Source organism: Pinus tabuliformis, chromosome 2_2 (genome assembly GCF_031772625.1).
Source record: "Pinus tabuliformis cultivar Carrire ecotype Pingquan chromosome 2_2, CPIR1, whole genome shotgun sequence".
Lineage (NCBI taxonomy): Eukaryota > Viridiplantae > Streptophyta > Pinopsida > Pinales > Pinaceae > Pinus > Pinus tabuliformis.
The window spans coordinates 1,208,580,850-1,208,591,795 of NC_142300.1; positions in this window are offsets into that span (position 1 = coordinate 1,208,580,850).

The following is a 10,946-nucleotide window of genomic DNA, read 5'->3' on the forward strand; positions in this document are numbered from 1 at the left end:
GCCCACAAAGCATTCACTAGTTTTTTATTCTAGGTCTTCTTATTGTCTTCCAATAGTTTTTTGATGATGTTTACTAAGCTTTTATTGGAAGACTTTGCAAGTCCATTTCCTTGGGGATAGTAGGTTGTGGAATGACCAAGGTTTATGTGATATCTGTTGCAAAAGTCAATCATCCTTTTTTATTTAAAGGTTATAGCATTGTCTGTGATGATTTTAGTTGGGCAACCGAATATGGACAGAATGTTGGTTTCAAGAAAACCTATTATGATAGGATCAGTGGCTTGTCTTGAGGGTATTGTTTCTATCCACTTTGTAAAATAATCTGTGGCGGTTAAGATCCATCTATGTTGGGCAGAGGAAGGAGGATGAATTTCACCAATGAAGTCAAGACCCCATTATTGAAAAGGTGTTTCAGTAGATATAGGTTTCAAAGGTAATGGCAGTAGTTTTCTTTTCCCTTCAAAAATCTGACATTTGTGGCATGAGGTCACAAACTTCTTAACATCAGCAAATAGAGTGGGCTAGTAAAAACTAGCCCTCAAGATTTTATCAGCTGTTGTCTTCCAATAGAGATGTCCCCCACAGTCACCTGCATGAAACTCTTGCAAAATTTTATCAGATTCCTCCTTTAACAAACAATTTAGAAAGATGCCTTCATGATTTTTCCAAAATAAAGCATTATCAATTATGCAAAACTTCAAAGATTTCATCTTTAAGAACCTACTTTTAGTCCTGGATAGCTCTGGAGGAGCTTGAAGGTTTTGTAGAACATATATTATGTCAGCATACCATGGTGAATCTGTAAAGGCTTGGTTGATCTGTGGAGTCGCCATCTCCTCTTCATTATCCAATTCTGCAATGAAGTTTATGTCTAGGGCTTGATAGTTTGATTCAACCATTAGCTTAGCCAAACCTTGGCCTTTGATCAATTTGGTAGGTTTAATTTCTAAATCATACTCTAATATTGTAGCTATCCACTTTCCCCTTTTTCCATTAGGTCCATCCTGTGTTAAAATGTCTTTAACCACAGCATTGGGAACATAAGCTACTATATGGGAGTACAAAATATAAACTCTAAAATCTTTTATTTCTTTAACTAAAGAAAAAGCCTGCTTCTCCATTATGTTATACTTTAAAGGTGCATCTCTCAGGGCTTTACTAAAGAAGGCTATTGGCTGTTCAAAACCCTGATTATTTTTCTGCAAAAGGACTGCAGCAATGGTGTGTTCTGAAGCAAAAGAAAATATGATAAATTCCCTATCAAACATTGGACTAATGAGGACTGGTGTTTGTGTTAAGGCTAGCTTTATATCTTAAAATGACCTTTTAGCCTCTAGAGTCCATTTAATAGTCGAATATTTCTTTAACATGTTATTTAGTAATCTAATTAATTCAGCTAAATTAGAGATAAATCTCCTCAAAAGTTTATTTTACCTAAAAATGCTTGAAGTTCTTTGATGTTCCTGGGATGTGGTATCTGCAAAATAGCTTCAATTCTTGTTGGGTCAATCCTGATACCATCTTTGGATATAATGTGGCCTAACAATTTCCCTTCTTCCAACGTAAATAAATATTTTTTAGGATTCAGAGAGATTCCATATTTCCTGCATTTAATAAAGACCTGCCTAAGATGATCCAGGTGTTGTAGATCTGATTTAGAGAAAAATGTGAGGTCATCAAGGTATGTTACCAGGAAATCGTGTATTTCCTTAGCAAAGGCTATATCCATTGCTCTTTCAAAGATGGCCCCTGCATTTTTCAACCCAAATGGCATTTTCACATACATGAAAGTGCCCCATGGAGTAGTGAATGCAGTCTTTGCCTGATCATCTGGGTGGACTAGGATTTGGTTATAACCAGAGAACCCATCTAGTAGTGAGATCCTGGAGGAACCTACTACCCTCTGTAGTATGTGATCCATTTTCGGAAGAGGATAGTTATCCTTAAGTGAAACTTTGTTCAGATTTCTAAGATCAACACACAGCCTAACTTCACCAGTTTTCTTTCTAGTGGGTACTAAATTGGAAACCCAGTCTAAGAAATTGATAGGTGCAATAATCCCAGCTTCATACATTCTTTTGATCTCCATTTCAATAGAAGGTAGTAGAATAGGTTTAATTCTTCTAAGCTTCTGTCTAAAAGGCTTTTGATATTCTTTTAAAGGAATAGTGTGTTGTATTAGCTAGTATCATAGGATTTCAGGTCCTCATAACTCCAGGCAAAAATATCCTAGAATTCCTTCAGCAGTTCTATATATTTTAGTTTTTCATTGGGAGGTAATGATTTTGAAAGTTTTATTACTTTGGGATTTTCTTCGAATCCTATATTACATTCCTCAATGTCTGATTTCAAGGGTTCCATTTTAGGTTTTTTAGGAATGGCGTTTGAGTCAAATAAGTCCTCCAAATGAGTTAATCCTTTGGGTAAAAAATTGTCTTTAAGGTTTATGACTTTAGTTTCTTCATCAAAGGCTTCATCAATTTCCATTTGTTTCAGGTTTCAAATATCAGATTTTGTAAACTTTGTGGGATGAAATCTATCTATCTGATCATCTTCTAATTTGTTAATTTCTAATTTATCAGAACAATCAAACACTACTATTATGTCTGTGTCTATGTTACTATTCACAAATTCCTCATTTAAAGTTAGAAAATGGTTAATTTGTTGATCATTATCAAACACTTGCCAATTCTTTAAATTGTCAGGAATAGCAAGTCTATGCCTAACCTCAACAGTGTACTGATGGTTGGGCTGAAAGGGCAACTTACAAGTACTAGCAAACATGGCTAAGTTGTGAGCTTGCATGTTGTGTTTTCTTGGAATAACAGCAAGTTTGGTTTCTAAAAAGGTATTTAGTATTTCTATCACCGTTCCTCTATAAAATCCTAGCCTAGGATCCTTAGTCATATAAACAGCTTTAATTTGTTTGATTACCAACTCAGAATCTCCCATAATGGAGACTCTTATGGCTCCTAACCTTTTGACTAGCTTCAGACCTAACAGAAGTGCTTCATATTCGGCCATGTTGTTTGTACATTTAAAGTTCAATCTATAGGCATGGCCTTCTGCATGATCGTTTTCTAAGTTATAAATCCATACACATGCTCCTGCACCTAGTTTCTTAACCGACCCATCAAACTCAAGATGCCATAGGATTTCATGCTCATAATTTTCATCTGGGGTAATGGAATCCTTCTTGAATGAGGTATCTAGATCATATTTTTTATCTGATGTTTCATGAATTTGGACATTTTGATTTTCCTTTAATATTGCAATTTCTTTTGGTTCTGTTGTTATACTACTTGAAGTGTCTTCTTGATTATTTTCATCATTGTAAAATATGAAGTAACCAATATCAGAATGCACTGAATATATGGGAAAATTCTGAGGTCTCTCCTGGGAACTCACTACATACTTCATCAAAGTCTCTGTATACAGCTTCTTGGGGTGTCCAAAGACTAATATGGTAGCATAAGACATGTCCAGTTGAAGAGATCCCTGGTGTTTGGCGCCCCAAGATCTAGACAACAGCATACCATACTTGGGTGGTATGTCAACAACAACGATGTCCATAAGTATGGTCTTGGCAGGGTATTGAACTAGGGAGACACACAAATCTTTTATGAGACCTAAGCATTTAACTTGGCTTGAATCAAAGGAAAAGAGATCCTTATAAGGCCTGGTGATATCCAAGTTAAGCTTTTCCATTACAGACTTAGGCATAAGATTATGTGAGGCCCCAGAGTCTAGCATGGCATTATGTAGGATTTTATCGTGGATGTTAAGGCTGATGTAGAAGGGTGGTATCCCTCCTTCAACTGGCTTTCCATTAACATCTGGTCTGAAAATTAACTCAGTTTGGTCATCAAATAGATTCACAGAGTCTTCATTCTCACGGAAGTTTAAAGATTTACTAATTTGAGATCTGTAAGTTTCATGTTTAACCAATTCTGTCAGAGGCACTGAAATTTTGATTTTGGCCACCTCTGCTCCCAAATTGAAAGGCGAAGGGGATTTATCTGTTTGAATATTTGGAATTTTAGAGCTAAATTTCTGAGTAGTATGTTTTTCTTTTTCATTGTTAGGATTGTTTTCAATTGGATTTTCTAATATGCTTTCTAGGGGTTGTTCCATTGTTCCTTTGAGGGGGACTGAAGTGGAAGGATTCTCATTAGAAGGCTGGTTATCTGTTACATCTTCAATGGTGTGATTGGGAGGATTTTGATGTGGTCTAGAAAGGATTTGTAAGGTTTTTGTAACTTGAGGATTCTGATTTGTGGCTTCTTAGGCTAGTTAGGTACTACTTTTTTATTCTGATTAGGAACATCAGTGTTCTTCTTGCTTCTTAAGTTGTGTAGGTTTTAACCCCGTACAAAAACTACCTACATACGAATTCTAAAACACAAAAAATAAATAATGCAAGAGCATAACACATAAAACACATATACACAGATATTTTCCCCTGGATCCCAAAACCGAGACTACCAGCTTGATTTTTCATTATGTTCCTTTCAATGTTATAATGCATATTTATACATGCCAAAGCATCCAATACCATGGACCAAAAACCATCGCGTCCAATACCATGGACTGAAAACCATTGCATCCAAAAAACATGTGCGAAAATCATGCACAAAACCATAGGTGGGTCCGCCCAACCTAACATAAGGTCCAAAACCAAAATTTTCCGGGGCGCTGCCCCGGACCCCATAAAGTGGGGTTACAGGAACCCCTCATACCCCCTATTAACTACATGGAAAGAATATAACACAACCCAACATTCTCCCACTTGTTGTTTTCTTTCTACAGGGGGCCACAAGAGAGCTTAGTCATTTTTCCAGCCCTAACATGCCCATTGTCTCTCTACACCAAGAGAATTTCTTAAAGCTCACAGATTTTGTCAATGCATCTACAATATTCTTCAAAGTGTCCACCTTTACTAGCAACACCTTTTTGTCTTCTATCGTATCCCTCACAAAGTGATACTAAACATCAATGTGCTCTGTCTTAGAATGATATGCGGGGTTCTTTGCCAAGAAAATTGCACTTTGGCTGTCACAGTCTATCCTTATAGCTTCTTGTACTAACCCCATACTTGAACACAATCTCTGCAACCAAACTGCTTCCTTGCTTGCATGAGTGGCTGCCATGTATTCTGCCTCTGTAGTTGACAGTGCCACTACAGATTGTTTCTTACTCATCCAACTTATTGCACCTCCAAATAGGTTAAACACATACCCACTTGTAGATCTTCTCTTATCCAGATCCCTAGCCTAGTCTGCATCAACAAAGCCATGAATATCCAACACTCTGTCCAATCTTGGTCTTCCTTGGTAGCACAAACCATAATCACTAGTTCCATGCAAATACCTAAAAACCCGCTTCACTGCTGTCCAGTGCTCCTTCCCTGGTTTTGACATAAACCTGCTCAATACTCCCATTGCATGTGCAATGTCTGGTCTAGTACAGACCATTGCATACATCAGGCTACCGACTACACTTTCATATGGAACATGGGACATGTCCTCTTCCTCTTCTTGTGTCTTGGGACACTGTTCAGCAGATAACCTCACACCTACAGGAATAGGAACCTTCACCGGTTTACTATCTTTCATATTAAACCTATGCAATATTGTCTCGACATACTTCCTCTGGTTTAACCAGAGCTTCCTCTTTGCCTGATCTCTTTTAATTTCCATGCCCAAAATATAGTTTGCAGCACCAAGATCTTTCATGTCGAATTTGGAGGACAATTGGGTCTTCAAATCTTGGATAACTTCTTTGGCATTTCCAACCAACAACATATCATCCACATACAAGACCAAATAAATACCACAGTCACCAATTAATTTAAAATGCACACAATGATCTTCTTTGCTTCTGGTGAAGCTAAGTCCCGATATAAAGGTATCAAATTTCTGATACCACATCCTTGGTGACTGTTTTAGCCCATATAGAGACTTCTTTAACTTACATACGTTCTTTCTTACCCTTCACCGCAAAGCCTTTAGGTTGCTTCATGTAGATCTCCTCTTCTAGATCCCCATGAAGAAATGTTGTCTTCACATCCATCTGTTCTACCTCAAAATCAAAAGCAGCAGCAACAGATAAAAGTAATCTAATAGAAGTTACGTTGGCAACAGGAGAAAAAAAATCACCAAAATCAATTCCCGACACCTGGGAATAACCTTTTGCTACCAACTAAGCTTTGTATTTCTCCACTTTTCCTTCTGAATTTGTCTTCTTTTTGAACACCCATTTGCTGCCAATGGGTTTCCTTCCAGTCAGTAACTCCACCAGATCCCAAGCCTCATTTTTGTGTAAAGATGCCATTTCATCAACCATGGCCTCTTTCCAGAATCTTCCATCCTCTGAATCCATTGCTTCCTTCACAATTCTGGGATCATCATTAGTAATAGACAAAGAAAAATTTGAACAGAAAGCAGATGGACTATACCTTTCTGGCTGCCTTCTTTCTCGAACTGATCTTCTCACAGTCGGAGTTTGTGGCTCTTCATCTTCTGATTCCTCCTCTGCAGTAGAGTCTGATTCTTCCTCCTTTAGCTCAAACTCTATCTTTTCAGGTTCCTTTGGTTGGACTTCATGTTTAATAACATATTTCACCTCTCTAAACACCACATCTTGGTTGTACATAACCTTCCTTGTTACTGGGTTCCAAAGCTTATAACCCTTTAAACCATCCTTATACCCAATAAAGATGCACTTTTCAGATTTACTATCCAACTTTGTTCTTTTCTCCTTTGGAACATGTACATATGCATCACATTCAAATACCCTTAGATGTGAAAGAGAGGGTTTCTTACCAGTCCATACCTCTTGTGGAGTATTATCCTCCAACACTGATGAAGGTGACCTATTGACTAGGTAACATGCAGTATCCACCGCCTCTGCTCAGAATTCATGTCCTAACCCGACACCACTGAGCATGCTTCTTGCCCTTTCCATCAACATCTTGTTCACTCTTTCTGCAACTCCATTTTGCTAAGGTGTATATGGAGTAGTCTTCTACTGTGCTATACCACACTTCTTGCAGAATTCTTCAAATTCCTTATTGCAAAACTCTCCACCATTATCTGTCCTCAGCACCTTTATCTTCTTCTCTGTCTAGTTTTCCACTAGAGCCTTAAATTCTTTAAACCTATCAAAGACTTCAGATTTCTTCTTAAGGAAATATATCCATGTATTCCTTGAGAAGTCATATATAAATGATACATAGTACATAGACTTACCCAGCGATGGAACCTTCATAGGTCCAAACACATCATTGTGCACAAGCTCTAATATATGTTTTTCCCTCTTACCACCAGAGGGGAAACTCGCCCGATTCTGCTTCCCGTATACACAATTTTCATAGAAATCAAAATCCAGAGAGCTATTACTCATACCTTCTACCATACCTTTACCATGAAGTATTCGAAGGCCCTTCTCTCCAATATGTCCAAGCCTTTGATGCCACAGCATGGTCTTTTCTCCAAAGACCACTAGATTTTCTGCTCCACTTTCAGGAACCATGGAACTGTTGCACCCATCAACAATAGTGCTACCTTGCAGCTTGTATAGAGTTCCAATCCAAACTCCCCACATCAATACCAGTGCTCCCCGAACCATCTTGCAGGTATCCTTCTCGAACATTGTTTTTGCACCTGCATCATCTAGCTTACTAACATAAATCAGATTTCTGGCTAATGCAGGAATATGCAGAACACTCGAAAGTGTTATAACCCTTCCACCTTGCAGCTTCAACTTTACTTTTCCACGACCAATGATTCCAGCCTTCCTGTCATCCCCCAAGAAGACATCACCACCATCATATTTCTCATACTCACAGAACCACTCTCTATGGGGAGTGAAGTGAAGGATGCACCTGATTCAATCAACCATGCCTCATGATCTACATGTGTACTTGAAGAAGCCAAGTACACATCCCCACCTTCATCTGAGGTGGTTTTCACCTCTGCAGAAGGAGCCTCATCAGATCCCTTTCCATTGTCAGAAGCTTTAGATTTACAGTCCCTTTTGAAGTGGCCTTCCTTTCCGCATTTCCAGCACACCACCTTTACAGGTTTTCCTAGAGATTTAGATCTCCCTCTAGATTTAGATCTCCCACTCGATGACTTATTTTTGTTTCTATTCTGGGACCATACTCGTACAGATAAGGCATCACCATTTTGGCTCTCCATATTTTTCCGTCTCATCTCCTCTGTCAGCAAGGCTGAGACTATTTCATCAAACTGCAAGGCAGTTGCATTGCTACCTATTGCAATAACTAGAGTATCCCATGAATCTGGTAGAGAATGCAACAAACTGATGCACTTATCTTCATCTAAAATTTTAGTATCAATAGATGCTAACTGACTTACCATAGTATTAAATGCGTTCAGATTCTCTGTCACTGAGTCTCCATCTTTCATCCTCAAGTTATACAACTTTTTCCGCAGGAACAGTTTATTCACCAAAGACTTAGATTGGTACAAAGTCCCTAACTCGTCCCACAAAGCCTTTGCTGTAGCTTCCCCTGATACATTCAGCAATACTAAATCTGAGACACATAATCGTATTGTGCTCTTTGCCTTCCGATCCAACTTCTTCCATTCTTCATCGGACACTCCCAATGGTTTGGTACCCACATCTACCGCGATCCACTGATCTTTATCGACAAACAGATCCTCCATCTTGAGTTTCCACAACTCAAAACTCTGACCATTAAATTTCTCGATCTCTATCTTTCCACTGCTCGCCATCTTCTTTCACCGCCAGAATCGATCTCGCATATCTCCCACTGAACAAGGTCTACCACAAGCCCCTGCGAAACCCCTCAGCAACAAAGGCGTCCCCTTGAAGCCAAATCTGCTCTGATACCAAATGTAGGTTTTAACTCCATATAGAAACTACTTGCATACAAATTCTAAAACACAGAAAATAAATAATGCGAGAGCAGAACACATAAAACACATATACATAGAGATTTTCCCCTGGATCCCAAAACCTTGACTACCAGCTTGATTTTTCATTATGTTCCTTTCAATGTTATAATACATATTTATACATGCCGAAGCATCCAATACCATGGATCAAAAACAATCACATCCAATACCATGGACTGAAAACCATCGCGTCTAAAAAACATGTGCGAGAATCATGCACAAAACCATAGGTGGGTCTGCCCAACCTAACATAGGGTCCAAAACCAAAATTTTCTGGGGCACTGCCTCGGAACCCGTAAAGTGGGGTTATGGGTGCCCCTTAAACCCCCTGTTAACTGCGTGGAAAGAATATAACACAACCCAACAAGTTGTACTGTTTATGAACTTCGAAAATAGCAGAGTCATACCCCTACTTATAGTCGAAAGATTCTCCTGTTTGAGTTTGTAACTGTTGAAGCATGTATAATTCTTGATCATCTGAGTTAGAAAAAAAGTTTCTTCATTATCTAAGCCCATAAGGTTGATTTGGGTATCTATCTCAGGGTTTTCTTGGTGGGAAGTCTCAGCATAATTTTCTTGGAAAGGTGGCCTAATGTTCTGATCAGGTCCATTTTTACCAGTCTTTTGGTTCTGATTTTTCCTGAAGTTTGCATTCCTTACTGGATTAGCCTGTTGGTTATCCCAATGAGGTTTTCTTTCAATGACTGCTATTCTATCCATCAACCTTTCCATTCCTTTAGCTAAAGCATCCATTTTCTAATCAAAGGGTGAAGTTTCATCTTTCAAAGGTGTTCTTCTCTCGTTTCTAACTCTAGCCCTTTTGGATAGCAGATTAGCTTCTATGCTAACTGCTACACTTTGCATATCTTCAAGTGTAGGGGGATTCCTTTCTCTAAGTTGAAAAGCCATATCTATGTCAAATCCGTCTGGAAACTTAATCAGGGCTAAACCAGGTGGAGGTCTAAGGTCAAGTGGGATTGCATTATACACGTTGTTAAACTTGGTACAGCAGTCCTAAATAGTTTCGTTTGGTCCCCTTTTAAGGTTTTCATATTCAGATAGAATTTGAAGGGGATTCTTCTTTTTCTCCCACCTATTTAAGAACTGTTGGTAAAGGACTTCTAAACTATCTATGCTCTGAGGGGGCAAAGATCTAAACCATGTTCTCACTTCTCCAGCTAAACTTTGGACAAAAATTCTCATTTGGACATCTCCTATGTCAATCTCGTGTAGTTCAAAATAATCTGTCATTTTCTTAGTGTGTTGTTGTGTTGTGTATGTTCCAGTGCCATCAAATGAGGTAATTTTACTTTGATAATCTGTTGGTAAGGCACCTTGAGGAGCAGGCATTACAAGGGGGGCATATCTGAGTGCCATAGCTCTAAGCTGTACAGGATTGAGAACAGGTGTTGGGGTAACTGGGGGATTTGGGACAGCAAGGGGAGTTAGTGTAATAGGGATAATAGGTGTTTTAGGGGTAGTGATAGGCTGATGGGGGAGTGAAGGTATGAATGGGGATGAGGGATGATCTTCAGAGGTGTGGGGAAATGATAGTGAGCTAAAAGATGTTGAAGCTATTTCAGAAAGTTTGGGGAGTCTATCAGTGGTAAGGAATGACTGAGGGGAGTTAATTAGATTTTGATCAATTGACAAGTTGGCTTGTTGGATTTCAAGTTCTCTGATGAATTCTGGATCTGGGACTAGGTCTAGCAGTTCACTATCACACGTGGTTCTAAACAGAGAGAGACAAAAATACTCATCAAAAGGGATGTCTTCAAGGAATAACCACTCATTAGGGCATGAATTGGATCTAAAAAAAAGTATAGGGCTTACCGAACTTTCTTGTCTTTTGATTATCCTCGGAATAAGGTTGGGATTTTCAAATACAGGGGGAGGATTTGGATCAGGGTTGGCCCTGGTATAATGAGTTCTCCCTGAAGCCAGATTTCGAGCTTTTTGTGATTGTTTTAAATTTTTATGAACTTTTGGAAATAACTTCTA